The sequence below is a fragment of the Ambystoma mexicanum genome, chromosome 11 (genome assembly GCF_040938575.1).
Source record: "Ambystoma mexicanum isolate Mex_15411 chromosome 11, UKY_AmexF1_1, whole genome shotgun sequence".
Lineage (NCBI taxonomy): Eukaryota > Metazoa > Chordata > Amphibia > Caudata > Ambystomatidae > Ambystoma > Ambystoma mexicanum.
The window spans coordinates 154663864-154682581 of NC_090934.1; the positions used below are offsets into that span (position 1 = coordinate 154663864).

The 18718-nt window shown below is 42.9% G+C and overlaps 1 protein-coding gene and 1 long non-coding RNA gene across 2 annotated transcripts in view; one reads left to right on the forward strand and one right to left on the reverse strand.

Moving 5' to 3' along the window:
* AKIRIN1 (akirin 1) overlaps positions 1-18718 on the reverse strand; it is a 216174-nt gene that overhangs the window by 11144 nt on the left and 186312 nt on the right. The window lies entirely within an intron of this gene.
* LOC138504676 (uncharacterized) lies at positions 17031-17954 on the forward strand. Its single transcript, XR_011279894.1, has 3 exons — positions 17031-17058; positions 17152-17262; positions 17744-17954. It is a non-coding gene; the product is annotated as an uncharacterized lncRNA (long non-coding RNA).

An 18718-nucleotide genomic window follows, 5' to 3' on the forward strand; every position in this document is an offset into this window, starting at 1 on the left:
CATCAGACACCCTGGAGCCAGAGGCAGGATTCACTTGTGAATCCCAAAGGCAAAGCGAACAATGGAACCAAACCTGGTTTGGCGCGCATAGTAAATCTCAAGGACCTTTCCACAAAGAAATGGCGAAATAAGACTGGGGCCATTTTGCCAAAAATGGTACCCTTGGGTGCTTTACTGCAGCTGCGAACGCAGCCCGCAGTAAATGCACACCACGGTAGTTTAAACAAAACCACTGCCACTAGCCATTCAGTGAGGAAAGGCTAACAAAAAATGTTACGAGAAGCTAGACAAAGGGTTCACTAGGTAACCCCCTCCAGCACCCTATTGTAAGATAGTGTGTGCTGGGACTAGAAAGTTACAAATGTCAGTCATTATCACTTTACTGCTCTGGGAAACAGTTTATCCCAGAGAAGATATTTAAACCTTTGGGAAATCTGAAAGACTTCCCTTTACCACTGCACTGAAGGTGCTGTGCGACGCAATTTAAAAGATGCCTATGGAGTATTGTATTGGTTATACATTGTGTTTTATTTTGATAGTACTTACCTTTGAGGCTTTATTTTACCGGTGACTGTATATGGCATACATGACTCACTGTATTTGTTGCTTGTATCTGCTTAGATTCACACGCTATGCATAGATTAGCAAGCAGTATCTGGAGAAGGAGGTGGGATGTGAGAAGGTACAGCGACAAAAGTTACTCTTACCTGGTAACGTTCTTTCAATGGGATTGTCAGACGTATTCCATATCTATGACAGTAATCACCACAGCTGTGCTGCTTTGGAAAATCTCTCGCTGTCTGCATCCGTCGATGACATTGATAAGCTGTCCTAGGGGCTCTGTCGCGCAGACATCACCGGATGTTATAAGTAGGACGCACGACAGCCGCAGCCTCAGTGCAGTTTTTTCCCCAGAACGTGTGGCACCAATCTACTGCCAATATGACCACAAACTCTTGCGGAAACGTAAGCTGCCATCGCATAAGACATTCTGTAGCGGGGAAGGCAGGGAGGGAGCGATATGGAATACATCGGACCATTCCATCGAAAGAACGTTACCAGATAAGAGTAAGTTGTTCTTCGAGGGGATTGGGTCCTCCGATGTATTCCATATCTATGAGACTCCTAAAGCAGTACTAACGTAAGGAGGTGGGAAAAGAATTTAGAATACACAAATTTAGAATGCCCAATCAAATTGCAGAGTAAAGGACCGCCTTGCCAAAGGCCAGATCCTGCCCATGGATAGAAACAAGGGAGTAGTGACGTACAAAAGTATGGACCGAAACCCATGAGGCTGCATCACAGATGTTACGAATAGGAACACACCTCTGCAGGGCAGTAGAGGCAGCCATACCCCTAGTTGAATGGGCCCATAAGCCTACAGGAGGATCCTTCCCCGCCAGGCGAGAACATTCAGAAATTGCCAAGATAATCCATCTAGACAAAGTCTGCTTAGTCACAGCTTGTCCCAAACGCCTTCCAGCGTAACCAATAAAGAGCTGATCGTCCACTCTGACCCGGGACATGCGTGAAATGTAGACACTTAAAGCTCTCCTAGGATCGAACCTCTGGAGCCTCGCCCTTACCAGGATGCAGAGGATAAAATGCCGGAAGAACCACCTTCTGGCTCAAATGAAATTCCGACACCACCTTCGGAAGAAAGGAAGGACGAACTCTAAGGACAACCCTGTCCTTATGAAACACAGTGAAGGGTGGTTTAACTGACAGTGTGTCAGGTTTCCTTCCCCTATTCAGGCTATTTTCCCTTATTCAAGTTTCTTTCCCATCATTTCTCTTATTATCCTTTTTAGATTAGCCTTGTGTGGGTGGGAAGTTTATTGTAGTTTGTTTGGCCTTAACTTGCTGATTCAGAATCCTGGTTCTGACCCAAGGCAAAATGGAGTTTCACAGTGACAGCTCCGATTGGTTAGAAAACACTGCTGAACAATGAACATTCTAAACTGTCACTCTTTGCCTTTCATCATCTAAACCCCAGCTGAGAGTACGTGTTTAGTGGCTGCTCCTGCTTTAGACTTTGGCCTGGTGGATTTTATCCTTCAGGCGTTAGCAGTTGAGCGGCTACTTTCTTGGGGGTTTCAGGAGAAGCCATCAGCTGTCAGGAATTTGTTTTGAAGACAGGAAACTCTGAAGATCTTTAAGAAATCGTTCTGGAGATAAGTGACTTTGTTTTAACTGCAGCTCTGTTTATCTTAATGACATTTAAGTGAGAACTCGTGAAATGTTATCATTGAATTTATATTTTTGAACTTTGAGTGCGCTTGAATGCTATTTGTAAAACGCGTACTACGTGTAATCTGAAACTATCCGTTGAACCTTTGCGCGTGCGAGATTATTCAACTGCGCGTGTTTTTCAGCGCGTGTTATTCCTAGCGCGAGCATCTGTTCGCCGCGCGAGAACTCAATTGTGCGTGTGGTTACCTGCGCGTGCTTTTTAACGCGTGTACTCGACCGCGTGTGAACTCTTTTGCGCGTGGGTTATAAGGCACGTGTGAATAAGCGTGGTAATTCATCAGCGCGGGAGTTTACAAGCGCGTGTGTTATCTGCGCGTGATTCCGTTTGCGCGTGAATTCTGCTTTGCGTGTTTTTACAAGCGCGTGTTTTCTGCGCGTGGACTTTTCTTACAGAGCGCGTGTTCAACGCAGGAAGTTTTCAACGTGCGAATCTTCTGTATTGAGATTATCCGCGTGTGTGTTTAGCACGTGTTTCTTCAAGAATTCACAAACTTTATTGAATTGTAAAAACAAAAGAAAAGTTTAAAAGAAGAAAGAAAAAATAAAGACTAACTGGACAACTAGTGAATTTTGGAAAAAAGGCAAAGAGCAAAACTTTCCAGGTTTGCCCAAGAAGTTGCTGTGAATTTCAAGAGTCGTAAGAGATTTTCAGCATCTTTACAAGCTTCTCTAAGAAATTTCAAGAGAAGAACCAGGTATGATTCTTAATTATTAGTTAAGGATTTAAAGTCTTTCCCGCTATTAAGGTTAAGTAAGTAATAAAAGGATTGTATCTGCTTTCCTTCTATCCTCTGCAGGTTCAGCTTTGGTTAGCCTGGACGCAGTCAGCCTGGTGTTTTGTTATCCACTTCCCCCTTTCCCTTTGGGGTGTAGTTTGCAGAGCTGAATGGAAATCTAGTTCTGGGAATTACATTTCAGGGGGATTGTCGGGGGTTCAGCAGCTTCCGCGGACACAGGACCTCTCAGCCTGACAGAATGAAAGGCCAATAATTTTGTCCGCCCGAGCTGTCATGAACCCCGACGAATCCATGGAGGCGTTAGGATCTTTGATCAGGGAGTTACGGGAGGAGTTGAAAATATCTCGGGATGAAAATGCCTTACTTAGTCAAAAGGTGGATGACTTGAGTGTTAAAGTAACACAAATTCAACAGAGGGGAGAAAGGAGAGAGGATGAGGTTTCAGGGGGTGCTGGTTCTCCACCAGAGTTAGAAAGGGAAGGTGGAAATCAATTACCACAAATACAACGGGCCCCTCCAGTGGCAGAAGGGGTAAGGAGTTTAATTATGCCAGTTCCTTTGGCGCCTCCAGAACGTTATCATGGGGACCCCAAGAGGTTTAGGGTGTTTTTGACGCAATGTGAATTACATTTTATGAGTAGACCAGAATTATTTCCCTCGGATGCATCTAAGATAACTTATGTTGTCCTATCTTTCTGGGGAGGCATCTGCTTGGGCTGGGTTGTTGGTGAGTCAAAAGAGTATGGTTTTAGGAAATTACACCAGTTTTTTAGAGATATTCCGAAAGAGGTTTGATAGAAGACAGTTATCTCTGGCAGTGGATGGAGAACTTTTAGAACTCAAACAAGGTAATAGAGACTTGATTGCTTATATAACACAATTTAAGTCCCTTGTGTTAGAAAGCAAGTGGCCTGAGGATAAACAGGCCTCGTTTTATCGGGGCCTTAGATGAGTTAAAGGATGCATTGTCTGGAGTGGTTGAACGCCCTTCTACTTGTGATGGTCTGATTGATTTGGTTATTCAATTGGACTTTCGTTTGAGTGAAAGGAAGGCAGAGAGGCGTCATTGTCAGAGTGACGTAAAGTCTCTAGTTAGAGTGGATAGATCTAAAGTAGAGAGTAGATCCAAAGGGAATAATCCACCTCCCCGGGTCCGAGGTCCTTTAACTGTGGAAGAAAAGGCTAGGAGGAGAGATAACAATCTGTTTATATTGTGGAAGAGGTGGACACTTTAGGGAACTGTCCTTCCACTCCCAAGAAGACTTCTACTTCAGCGGTCAAGGTACAACAGATCGCCAATACTGTGCAGTCAGCGGTTCCCCATATAACCGTAAATGTATCCTTGTTCTTTGAGTTGGAGTGTAAGGGGAAATGGTCCCGTTATGCTTGATTCAGGTGCCACCGGGAATTTCATGGATTGGGGTCTGGCAAAACCTTTGGGAATTCCAATTCTTCGGAAAGAGGTTGTAGAGCAAGCTAGGGCTGTTGATGGTATGTCAACAGCCCTAGCCTTCCGGTCCTATTACTCACAGAACTGGTTCTTTAACTTTGGAGTTATCAGGAGGTCACAGTGAGATAATTTCGTTCGTGCAATTGATGCTCCTTTGTTAAAGATTATTTTGGGTATGCCTTGGCTTACTCTCCATAATCCTCTGATTGATTGGAGTGCTAGAACAATTGACATGCAGTCAGATTTCTGTAAAGAGAATTGCTTTTCAGGAAGTTTCTTTGAGGAAGATGTCAAACAAAGTAATTCAGTGTCTAGTTTTCTGGCTGAGACTGGAATTGGACGTCATGATGTGGGAGCTGTAGTGGGTCTTCCCCAGTGTTACAAAGATTTTTGGGACGTATTTGATGAGAAAGTGGCAGGAGAATTACCACCCCATAGGCCCTTTGATTGTAAAATTGAGCTGGAGCCAGGAACAATTTTGCCTAGTAGTAGAGTATATGCTCTTACAGAGAAAGAGAATGATTATTTAAAAGAATATTTGACGGAAAATTTGACCAAAGGGTTTATTCGTCACTCTAAGTCACCGGCGGCCTCTCCTTTATTTTTTGTACCAAAACCGGATGGAACGCTTCGAACTTGCATAGATTATCGAGCAGTTAACAAAGTCACTGTTAAGAACCGGTATCCTCTTCCTCTCATCTCGGAAATGCTTAATCAAATACAAGGAGCAAATATTTTCTCTAAATTAGATTTGAGAGGAGCTTACCATCTTGTGCGTGTGCAGGAAGGGGACGAATGGAAGACAGCGTTTAAGACCAGGTTTGGGCTGTTTGAATACCAAGTTATGCCATTCGGTTTATGTAATGCTCCAGCGGCTTTTCAATTTTTTATTGGAGGTTTTTAGAGAATACCTGAATATTTTTGTTGTCGTGTATATCGATATTTTGATTTTCTCTTCTGACCTGGATCAACATCAGAAACATGTTCGCTTAGTCTTACAAAAGTTGCGAGAAAACCATTTGTTTGCCAAATTGGAAAAAAGTCAATTCCATACAGATTCTGTGGAGTTTAGGTTTTATAATTTCACCTAAGGGTTTAGAAATGAATCCTAAAAAAGTTCAAGCAGTTCTTGAATGGCCCTCTCCTACTAAGGTTAAGGAAATACAAAGTTTTAGGGTTTGCCAATTTTTATAGGAGATTTATCGAAGGTTTTTCTCGGCTGGTTGCTCCTATAACGAGACTTTTGAAAAAAAGGAGTGAAATTTGACTGGGACCTTGAAGCAGAAAAAGCTTTTCAAGAGTTAAAACAAAGATTTACTTCTAGTCCAATTCTTATTCATCCTGATCTCTCTAAACCTTTTTTTTGTGGAGGCGGACGCTTCAAATTTAGCGTTAGGGCGGTGCTTTCTCAAAGGAATGAAACTACTGGTCAACTACATCCAGTTGCATTCTTTTCTAGGAAGTTTTCTGCTGCTGAAGTGAACTATACAATTGCAGACCGTGAACTATTAGCAATAAAGTCCGCTTTTGAAGAATGGAGGCATTTTCTGAAAGGGGCAAGACATATGGTAACGGTTCTTACTGATCATCGAAATTTATTGTTTTTAAAATCTGCAAGAACCTTGTCTCCACGACAACTTCGTTGGTCCTTATTCTTTGCCGATTATGATTTTGTTGTGACTTTTAAACCCGGAAGTCAGAACAAAAAAGCTGATGCCTTATCCCGCCAATTTCCTGGTAGTGAGGAGAGAGATTCTGGAGCCTGAACCTCTAATTGCTCCAGAACGTTGTTAGCCGGAGCCATTAAAGAAATTGATTTTTTGAACGAAGTTAAACAGAATATGTCCTTGCAGAAGATGGAGTGGATGAGGCTGGATCCAGCCAGAAGTTTGAAAGACGATCTTCCGTTTGATAACAAGCTTTACCTACTGAAGAGTTAAGAGAAAAGGTTTTGAGAAAATGTCATGAATCCATTTTATCAGGACATCCTGGTTTCAGAAAAACTCTGGAATTGGTTCGAAGGAACTTTTGGTGGGAAAAAATTCGCCAAGACACATTGAACTTTGTTAAAACTTGTGTAGTCTGTGCACAAGCAAAAAGTCAAGTTGGGAAGCCGCATGGTTTATTGGAGCCGTTACCTGTTCCTCCTCGTCCTTGGCACACTATTTCTATGGATTTCATTGTTGATCTCCCTCAAGATAAGGGTTGTACTACCATTCTTGTTGTGGTGGATCTTCTTACTAACGAAGCACATTTTTTACCAATGGAGGGAGAGGTTACTGCGGAAAAACTGGCTCATAGTTTTTTGCAAGGTGTGGTTCGACTACATGGACTCCCAAGTCAAGTTATCTCTGATAGGGGATCTCAATTTATTTCAAAATTTTGGAGGGCCTTCTGTAGGAAACTTGGGGTAGACGTTAGTTGACTTCTGGGTATCATCCGGAACTAATGGACAAGTGGAGAGAGTAAATCAGGAATTGGAGAAGTTTTTAAGGTGTTATTTACAAGCTGGAGCGGAATGGGTGGATTTGGTATGGTTGGCAGAATTCTCTTACAACAATTGTGGTAAAGATGCTACTTCTATGTCCCCGTTCTTTTAGGGTCGTGGGTTTCATCCTCGCTTTCTGAGTTTTGAGGTGTTGGAGGATTCCGGGAATCCTAGAGTGGAAGATCGTTTGTTGGTAATGAAGAATAATTTGGAGAGAGCAAAAAAAGGTGCTGGGAGAAAAGTTGAAATATAAAAGGTGTGCTGATTTGAGAAGGAAGGCTGGTCCTGAATATAAGGTGGGAGACTTAGTTTGGCTTTCTACCCGGTACCTAAATATTAAGGGGAAGAATAGATTCAGTCCACGATTTGTAGGCCCATTCGTGGTAGAGAGAATCATCAACCCTGTGGCAGTACGATTGAAATTACCCAAGCATTTCAAGGTACATCCTACTTTCCATATTAGCCTTTTAAAACCAGTTTGTTCAGGAACTAGATTTAGAACACCACCTTCCCCTGTGATTTTGGAGGATTCATCTGAGGAATTTGTGGTTAAACAAATTTTGGATTCCAGGAAAGTGAGGGGAAGGTTGCAGTATTTAATTGATTGGGAGGGATATGGACCTGAAGAACGATCATGGGAAGATTCAGTTGATGTACATGCCCCCCCGTTTAGTTGCTAAGTATCATGCTAAAAATCCACATAAGGTAGGCCCAGGGACTGGGCATTAGGAGGGGGGTACTGTCAGGTTTCCTTCCCCTATTCAAGTTTCTTTCCCATTATTTCTCTTTTATTATCCTTTTTAGATTAGCCTTGTGTGGGTGGGAGGTTTTCCATTGTAGTTGGTTTGGCCTTAACTTGCTGATTCAGAATCCTGGTTCTGACCCAAGGCAAAATGGAGTTTCACAGTGACAGCTCTGATTGGTTAGAAAACACTGCTGAACAATGAACATTCTAAACTGTCACTCTTTGCCTTTCATCATCTAAACCCCAGCTGAGAGGACGTGTTTAGTGGCTGCTCCTGCTGTAGACTTTGGCCTGGTGGATTTTATCCTTCAGGCGTTAGCAGTTGAGCTATCAGCTGTCAGGAATTCGTTTTGAAGACAGGAAACTCTGAAGATCTTTAAGAAATCGTTCTGGAGATAAGTGACTGTTTTAACTGCAGCTCTGTTGATCTTAATGACATTTAAGTGAGAACTCGTGAAATGTTACCTTTGAATTTATATTTTTGAACTCTGAGTGCGCTTGAACGCTATTTGTAAAACGCGTACTACGTGTAATCTGAAACTATCCGTTGAACCTTTGCGAGAGTATTCAACTGCGCGTGATTCCTAGCGCGAGGATCTGTTCGCCGTGTGAGAACTCTATAGCGCGTGTGTTTTCTTAGCGCGTGCGCTTCCAAGCGCGAGGATCTGTGGCGCGTGAGAACTCTATTGCGCGTGTGCTTCAGCGCGAGAACTCAATTGCGCGTGTGGTTACCTGCGCGCGCTTTTTAACGCGTGTACTCGACCGCATGTGAACTCTTTTGCGCGTGGGTTATAAGGCGCGTGTGAATAGGCGTGGCAATTCATCAGCGCAGGAGTTTACAAGCGCGTGTGTTATCTGCGCGTGATTCTGTTTGCGCGTGAATTCTGCTTTGCGTGTTTTCACAAGCGCGTGCGATTTCTGCGCGTGGACCTTTCTTACAGTGCGCGTCTTCAACGCGCGAATCTTCTCTATTGAGATTATCCGCGTGTGCGTTTAGCACGTGTTTCTTCAAGAATTCACAAACTTTATTGAATTGTAAAAAGTTTGAAAAAACAAAAGAAAAGTTTAAAAGAAAAAGAAAGAAAAAAAAAAACTATTTAACTGGACAACTAGTGAATTTTGGAAAAAAGGCAAAGAGCAAAACTTTCCAGGTTTGCCCAAATTAAGAAGTTGCTGTGAATTTCAAGAGTCTCAAGTAAGATTTTCAGCATCTTTACAAGCTTCTCTAAGAAATTTCAAGAGAAGAACCAGGTATGATTCTTATTAGTTAAGGATTTAAAGTCTTTCCCACTCTTAAGGTTAAGTAAGTAATAAAAGGATTTGTATCTGCTTTTCTTATATCCACTGCAGGTTCAGTTTGGTTAGCCTTGACGCAGTCAGCCTGGTGTTTTGTTATCCACTTCCCCCTTTCCCTTTGGGGTGTAGTTTGCAGAGCTGAATTGAAATCTAGTTCTGGGAATTACATTTCAGGGGGATTGTCGGGGGATCAGCAGCTTCCGCGGACACAGGACTTCTCAGCCTGACACAGTGCCTCTGCGAGCGGAAGTCACCGCAACTAAAAATACAGTTTTAAGGGTTAACAGTCTCAAAGGACAAGAATGCCAAGGCTCAAATTGAGCATCCATTAGAAACTTGAGAACAAGGTTCAAATCCCAACCGGGCACCTGGAAAGGTGACGGAGGGAACACATTAGTGAGCCCTTTCAGAAACTGAGAAATTAAAGGAATTTTAAATTAAGAACACTCAGACGAGCGCTTAAATATGTACAGCGCCACCAGGTAACATTTAATGGCACCCACTTGCAAGCCCCTGTGGGCTTAAGAAAGCAAAAGACAGAACCACAGGAATGTTGCATGAAAAAGGATCCACATTCTTAACCCTGCACCAGTCGCGGAACTTCAACTGCAATGGTACAGGGACTTTGTTGCCGGCCGTCTGGCCGAAAGCAACACCTCCATCACGTCTTCAGGGAGGTCCCAATCCTTGCACCTCAACCTTTCAGAAGCCAAGCGTGAAGGTTGAGTGATCTGACCTCTGGATGGAGAACCTGACCCCCTCTTCCCGTGAGAGCAGATCGTCTCGGTAGGGAAGATGACGTGGAGGGCAGATGGACAAGTCGAGAAGGTCCGGGTACCACGTCCTCCGGGCCCATGCCGGAGCAATGAGGATCATCCAGGAACCGAACCTCTGTAACCTCTGCAGCACCTGCGGGATGACGGGGACTGGAGGAAAATCGTACAGCAGTGGGAAGGACCACTCCACCACAAACACGTCTCCTACGGCTCCTTTTGGAGGAAATTCCTGCGAGCAGACCTGTCGCACTTCTGGTTGACACTGGAGGCGACGAGATCCACGAGAGGTCCCTAAAGGGCGAAGATCTCCAGGAGAATCTCCTGAGCCAACTCCCACTTGTGAGAGATCGCGCTCTGCCTGCTCAGAGCGTCCGCCGTCTCGTTTTCGTCTCCGGCCAGATGAACTGCCGAGACCGAAATTTCCTGCTGGATGGCCCAGAACCAGAGCTGCATCGCCTCCCTGCACAGAGCAAGTGACCCTGCCCCCCCTCCCCCCTTTTGTTGAGGTAGTGCATGGCCACTGTTGTCAGGGTCCGGCTTGACTAAATTCACAGGAGCTGATGCTGGCCCCACAGACCCTCACCAGGAGTTCACCTCTCAACCCTTAAATATAAACTGAGCTGAAACCCCAAAAAAGGGAAAGGGGAATTTGGAGAAAATAACGGAGACACTGCAGCCCTGCAACCGTCTGGTAGGCTCTGGTATCTGTGGTAAACAAATACACCTGGTTACTTATATGATAAGAAAAACTTATTTTCTAAAATTATTCTAAATAAACTCTAAAGTCTTTACCTCTTATACCTCAGTAAAAGACTTAGAGGCTAGTAATCTGTGTAGAATATCTTGTAAATAATATCTTGTGTTGTGCATATAGTTCAAGCCACTCAAGTCTCTTTAAAATCCTAAAGTGATGGCCTTTGCAAACTCCTTTTCAGAACTAGATATTCTTCTTGCTTCAAAGTTCTTTTAACCTTATGTAGTTTTCAATGCTTTCATAAATTGCAGTCTCTCTGAAGTATTGAATTCCATTTGCATAAATTACATTAAATAATATTCTTTAACTTCCTGGAATACTGCTTCCCTTCTGCGTGTGAATTGTTTCCTTATTTACACAAACGTATAGTTTCTTCCTTAATAAGCGTGTGCGATAAACACGTGAAATCAGAAGACGTGAAGAATTGTCATCGCGTTTAAAATACACACGATTCTTTACCAAACCCGCGCGCGCGACAAAATACGTAAACGCGATAAAAATAAAACGCGCTGGTTAAAATGGACTTGCGCTCTATCGCTACCGAACGCACGTGGAGAAACAAAACGTATTTCACGTAAAACAGGTCACGCGTTTAAAACAACTCGCGCTTCATCAAAATGGACACGCGCTCTATCGCAAACCAACACGCGCTTTCTCATGAATCGTCTTTCACGTTAAAAATATACACGCGCTAAAATTCGCTCGCTCAATTCATTTGGGTACGCGCTCTATCGCTCTGAATACCTGCACGCTTTCAAAAACATGTAAACGACTTGCGAGCTCGCGCACACATTAAACAGTCTTGAACATTACACGCAGTTAATTAACTTTAAACTCCTACGCACTATCTTCAAGCTTGTTTTCCTTATAATAACTAACTGTAAATGTCTCTTTTCTCAAATGAATTTGAAACTTGTTAACTCTAAGTTTTCTTATAAAAGAAAAATGAAAGTTCACTGTGACAATCTTAAAATCTTTAAAAGAACGATCCCACCTGATGTCTTCTTGTTCAAACTGGATCAGCTAACGATATTCTTACTTTGGTAGATTTTCTGAGCTCTGAAAAGGCCTTACTTAAGGAGCTTAACTAATGTACAACCAGCCACTGAATTTCTCTGGATGAAAGGCAGTTTAGAATCTTGCTCACCTCCCAAGAATCAAACCCATTGTCCTCTCCACCAATCAGGCAAACCAAACATATCATTGTTCCTTTAACCAATCAGAATAAGTCTTTCGCTCCATCTTGACTTGGCCAAGCACAATGTTAATCTTGTTACTCTTCCTGTTACTAACCCAGCCAGTCCTGACAGTTGTCCGTCAGGATCAGGACATTATTTCCCCGCACAGTCGGCAGAAAAGCCTTCAGGGCAAGCCCGACGGCCCTCAGATCCAACAGATTGATATGGCGTCTGAACTCCGACGGATACCAACGACCGCTGACTCAACTCGTTGGCATGAGCTCCCCATCCCGTGAGGGATGTGTCCGTCACGATAGTCACCTCCGGCCAGGGTAGCCAAAATGGAGCCCCCCCCACCCCCTCAGATTGCCTTCGACAGCCCACCACAGAAGGGCCTGGGTGACTGAGGGCAGCACCTGAACAGGGTCCGACATCCTACCGGAGGACTGACCACTGGAGTTTGAGAGCCCATTGCAAAGATCTCATCCGCCTTGGCCTTGGCTACTCGTCCCGCAACTCGAGTGAGTGCATTCTTTAAAACCGATTCCGGTTTATTCTAAGTATTATTTATTTTATTCAGTAGCGCTCTTTTGGGGTTATTCTTTTTCCGTCCACAGGAGGGGTATGGTCCTTTTTTTAACCACGCTCCCCATATTGACTCAGCTTTTTCACTATTCAAGGGTGGTCCTCGCTATTTAGAACCCACTACCGCTTTTGGCTTATCTCGATCTGTCTGACTCTTCATCACGCCATTTTCTAGATCCCACCATGTAGGTGGATCACACACACAATACATCTCCTTTGTTATGTGTTTAGCTATTAGTATAGAGTGTTTCTCTTTGATCTGTTAGTTCACTCTTTTCACCATACTAGATCTCCAGTATTCTGCTCTTCACCATCTCGCTAGCATCCCGAGTTATGTACAGCTTGTCAGTCAGTCCTTGACTGTTATGGAAATAAAATAAAAGATTTTACTTTTTGTCTCCTTGAAATGTTGTCAACAGTTCAATTGGGCCCTTATGAAGAAGAGGTTACCCTCGAAACGCGTCGGCCACTCCACAATTGGACAGCATCACCTCTCCATCATTTATTGCTTCTTCGCAATTTGTTTTAATATGCTAAACGTCACGAATTACTTTGTACAACAGAATGTGCCTTTTGGCAAATTTTGTTTTCCTCTTTGCCAAATAAATTGTTATATGCTCAACTAACAAACTGCTGTTATATATCTATATCCATATATTTGAAGGCCCTATGTGGCATCAGTAAACAGTGTGCAGGGGACGGGAGGGCCCCACTTTTTGGGTCCTCTTCTATTTTCTCTTTTCTGATTTAGGCTTTGTGCCAAGGCCTTTTTTCCTCCCCCGCACCTTAAAATTCTTAAACCAGCTCTTCTGTACGTATAATGATGATTTGAATTTCTATATCAATTGTTACCAGGTGTGCACCACTGTCAGCATTTTTGTTTTCTCCATATGTACTGGTCTTCCAGTGTGGCACGTACCAAGTGGGTAGCACCCTGATATAAACCTTGTTCATTATAAATATGTCATTTTCTCGCATCAACGAGATCACAGATAAACACGCAACTACACTTGCATTTGATGCGGAAGAAGCTAAACGCATATTAGCTCTCATCAAGGATACAGACCAATCTTTACAGAGTAAAGTCAGCCCAGACAAAATAATCTTTCAATTAGAAAAACTCATTAGACGCGAGATATCGCAGAAATTACATGCCAGTACCCTAGTGGAATATTACAAATCACAGAGAATCCCTAGAGGATTGAGGGTATATTTGAGACCTACACTCTGCAGCGAGAGCAAAGCATTTGTTGCTAAATGGGATCAAATTCTGAACAAGTGTTCACTTGACTTGATCTTACTTACGATTGAGGAACTTTCCAAGTCATTGACATCCATCGACAAAGACATAGAAGCACTGACAATACAGCTTTCAGAATTCAAGTCAAAAGAGGATCTGACACAACTTTTGGAAGATATCAATTCCAAATTGAGCAATTACAAAGCAGACATAGAACAAAGGAAACTTCGTAAGTTTAAACGCGATACGTTCGATTATTTGAACGATATCGTGTATACCTGGCAGGAGTTTTACCATCACAGAAACGCCAGCAGAAGTCGAGCTAATAATCCTAACAACTCCAAGTCAGGGAGTGATAGTAGTAGCAGTGTGGGAGAACCAATACCGAAAGACCAGTCACAAGAACAAACTCCACAGCAAGCACCAACACCTGGGACCACAATTCCCCACCTTACACCATCTCAATCTGGGACAGTTGCTAGTACCACAGGTGTTTTTTTAGGCCTGAGAGACAGACAAAAAGAAAAAGAAAAACACGACGAGGCAAGAAAAACACAAAAAGGAAGATACAAATAAGTGAAAATCTAGTCATCAACCTATCAAGCAAAAACCTGACGAGTGGCCAACTTGATATCTTAAACCGTGGTCTTTCCTTTGTTCCTACTTGCAACACATCACTATTTGAAGAAAAAATCTGTCTTCACAGATTGTTGAGGAAATTAAGATTGAAGATGTTTTTCGAATCCGATTTGGATACAGAATCACAGGCCCTAGAGGATGACATCTTACAGATGCGCCCCAAGAGTACTTTCGACCCTCAGATTCAAAATTCGATCTTGGATCTCTTCGAGAAGAGTGTCATTAATGACCTCAAAAGAATTAATTACCATAGCACTAAACCAGTTAATATCAAGAATAGCCAACTTGAACATGTTGAACAGCTGGCTAAAGATGAAGATTTAACTATCAAACCTGCGGATAAGGGTGGGGCAATCGTGATCATGGATTCATCCTACTACACACGGAGATGTCTGGAACTACTTAACGACACCGTTACTTACACAAAACTTGACAATGATCCACTACTTAGAATCAAAGCCATCATCCAGAAAGCTATTGACAATGCTTTGGAAAACAACTGGATTGATTCAAAAACAAGTCAGTTCCTTATAAACAAATATCCAATCACGCCTGTGTTCTATGGCTTACCAAAGGTGCATAAAGACAACATTAATCCGCCACTCAGACCAATAGTTGCGGGAACTGATAGCATATTTGACCCATTGGCCATCTATGTGGATCGTTTACTTCAACCTCTAATCCAGGAAATACCAACCTACCTGAAGGACACTACAGACTTCCTCAACTGTCTACAAGAAATCATAGCCCTGGACACTAGCTGCATTCTCTTTAGTATGGATGTATGCAGCCTTTACACCTCTATTCCCCACATCGAAGGGGTTGATGCTGTACTCTGGCTCCTGTTGAATCATGAACATATAAGAGGGAACAAAGAATTTATTGTGGAATTACTGGTAATAATTCTTCACAACAGTTACTTTAGATTTCAGGGCCAATACTATGTACAATCATCAGGTACTTCAATGGGGTCGGCCATGGCTCCGGTTTATGCTAACACCTACATGTATAAATTTGAAAAAGAAAACGTGTTGGATCACCCATTTTGGTCATTTAAAATCTTGACCTGGAAACGTTATATAGATGATATCTTCGGTATCTGGTGTGGTACACGAGATGAATTGGATCTTTTTTTGGAACATCTGAATTCAGTGAACAACACAATCAAATTCACAATGGAAGTAGGGGACCCTTCATTACATTTTTTGGATGTGAGCTTACAGATCAAAGAGGGTCACATCGACACCACGGTGTACCATAAACCAACAGACGTGAATAATCTTTTACATTTCAGCAGTTTCCATCCTAAACCCATGCTCAAAAGCCTACCATTCAGTCAAATGTTAAGATTGAAGAGAATTATCTCAGACCCAGCAGGCCTTGACTCAGAATGTTCATTTCTAGTTGAACGATTTGGATCTAGGGGGTATCCAGATACCATCACAGGAGAAGCCCGCAACAGATCAGAGACCTTCACGAAGGAACAACTACGCATCCCTAAAGTCAAGGATAAGTCCACACCGTTACTCTACATTTCAAAGTACTCACGACAGAGTTTCCAAATCAGCAAAACTCTGCGTAAAAATTGGACCATACTACACAATGATCCCTCTCTCCTGAAATTATTTCCCAAAGCACCAATGATGGCCTTTAAACGTGGACATAATCTCAAAGATAAACTAGTGAGAGCGGAAAGACCTCCTAAAGACAAACAACTTGTACTGAGTACCATAAAGAAGGGTACCTTTCCCTGCTTGAACTGTACGAACTGTAACAATGTTATAAAAGGTGAAACGATATCTCACCCACAAACTGGGAAGAAATTCAAAATCAGAGATTTTTCCACCTGCCTCTCCGCAGGTGTCATCTACTCATTGAAATGTCCCTGTGGTAAATTATACATAGGACAAACCACAAGACCCGTCAAAGAAAGATGGTCAGAACACAAATCCACCATCAGATGTAAGAATCTTAGATCCCCAGTGGCAAGGCACTTCATCGAATTCCAACATACGATTGCACAAATTAAATTTCAAGTCATAGAAATTGTCAAACGTCCACACAGAGGTGGCAATTACCAATCCCTGTTGTCACAGCGAGAGAAGTACTGGATCCACACACTTGACACTTTGCAACCTAAGGGTCTGAATGATGAATTCTCTTTGAGTTGCTTTCTATAGTGAATTGTGAAACTCACATGTTACATCGCCAACTACTATACACAAGTGTCAGTATCCCGGACCTTTTAAAAAAACTTTTTTTCCTTTTCATTACAACTGTTGTGACTGATGTTTTCTTCAAGGGAACTGTATTTTCCTATGTTTTGACTTGCCTATATTCACTTAAATGTTTGCATTTGTTCACGAATGACCAATTGAACCATCTCTCCATTGGTTCGAACCTTGTATGAGTAATAGGCTACATCGCAATCTTTTATCCCCTTGCCATTGAATTATACTTGTCTCACTATATAATGAGTAGCCTCATGACTCTACATGATTTGTTTTGGACTATTAAGAGTAAACTGCATGTACCATTTGTGTTATCTATCATGACTGTAACGATTATTGTACTATTCACAAATTTCTGTTCCATTAGAACCAAAATTATAAAATGCGTTGCGATGGTGAACACCAGAATTCTTATGTTTCACTATGGAACATATTAACTCTACTTTTCTTATTTATCCTGATCTCTGGTCAGTCCCTATGAGTACGCTTGCACTATGCGCCATTGCATGATGGCCTCCATATTCCTCACTCACCGGCTTCTATGCCTTTTTCTATGTTTATTATTTAGTTTCCTTTCTACGTCTGACGGCGTGTCCCCAGCACAGCTCGTTCCCTAGGTTACGACCGCGCGGAGCCACTTCCTGCCGGTTTCAGTTTTCACTAACAGTGTTCCCCGCACTGTACAGGTAAGCTACCGCTACTTGGGTCCCTTTGCCCGGTTGGGAGACCCCAGGTTCATTTCTCTTCAGTATAACAGAAATGTATATGTCCCCACTTAGGTGCCAGCAGTACGTGTCTCTTTGCAGATGCCCTGCATCGTATAATTGTTTCGAATACTTGTTGACCACACGGATGCCCCTGTTGCCTTGGCTACTCGTCCCGCAACTCGAGTGAGTGCATTCTTTAAAACCGATTCCGGTTTATTCTAAGTATTATTTATTTTATTCAGTAGCGCTCTTTTGGGGTTATTCTTTTTCCGTCCACAGGAGGGGTATGGTCCTTTTTTTAACCACGCTCCCCATATTGACTCAGCTTTTTCACTATTCAAGGGTGGTCCTCGCTATTTAGAACCCACTACCGCTTTTGGCTTATCTCGATCTGTCTGACTCTTCATCACGCCATTTTCTAGATCCCACCATGTAGGTGCATCACACACAATACATCTCCTTTGTTATGTGTTTAGCTATTAGTATAGAGTGTTTCTCTTTGATCTGTTAGTTCACTCTTTTCACCATACTAGATCTCCAGTATTCTGCTCTTCACCATCTCGCTAGCATCCCGAGTTATGTACAGCTTGTCAGTCAGTCCTTGACTGTTATGGAAATAAAATAAAAGATTTTACTTTTTGTCTCCTTGAAATGTTGTCAACAGTTCAATTGGGCCCTTATGAAGAAGAGGTTACCCTCGAAACGCGTCGGCCACTCCACAATTGGACAGCATCACCTCTCCATCATTTATTGCTTCTTCGCAATTTGTTTTAATATGCTAAACGTCACGAATTACTTTGTACAACAGAATGTGCCTTTTGGCAAATTTTGTTTTCCTCTTTGCCAAATAAATTGTTATATGCTCAACTAACAAACTGCTGTTATATATCTATATCCATATATTTGAAGGCCCTATGTGGCATCAGTAAACAGTGTGCAGGGGACGGGAGGGCCCCACTTTTTGGGTCCTCTTCTATTTTCTCTTTTCTGATTTAGGCTTTGTGCCAAGGCCTTTTTTCCTCCCCCGCACCTTAAAATTCTTAAACCAGCTCTTCTGTACGTATAATGATGATTTGAATTTCTATATCAATTGTTACCAGGTGTGCACCACTGTCAGCATTTTTAAGATCTCATCCGCAACCTGGCCTCCGGCACCAGAAGAATGCAGGATGCCATGAGGCCGAGCAACCTCAAGAACTCGAACTCTGGGAGACTCTGGGCATGTTGAAACTTGTGCACCATCTGCTGAATGTGCCCTCACCTGGGGATGAAAACACTGCCCCAGGGACGTGTCGAGCACTGCTCCGATGTACTGGAGCCGCTGAGTTGGCGTCAAGTTGGACTTAAGTTGAGGGAGAAGCCGAGCCGGTGAAGGGAGTGGCAGGTGATGGACAGATGATCCAGGACTTGCTCGGGAGAGCGCGCCCTAATCAATCGTCCAGGTAGGGGTAGACGTGAATCCCCCTTTCCCAAGATACGCTGCGACCACCACCATGAGCTTGGTGAAGACCCTCAGGGAGGAGGTCAATCTGAACGGCAGGGCCCGAAACTGAAAGTGCTAGTCGCCAACTGTGCACCTCAGGTACTTCTTGTGCTTGGGATGGATCGGCACATAAAAATAAGCGTCCTTGAGGTCTAG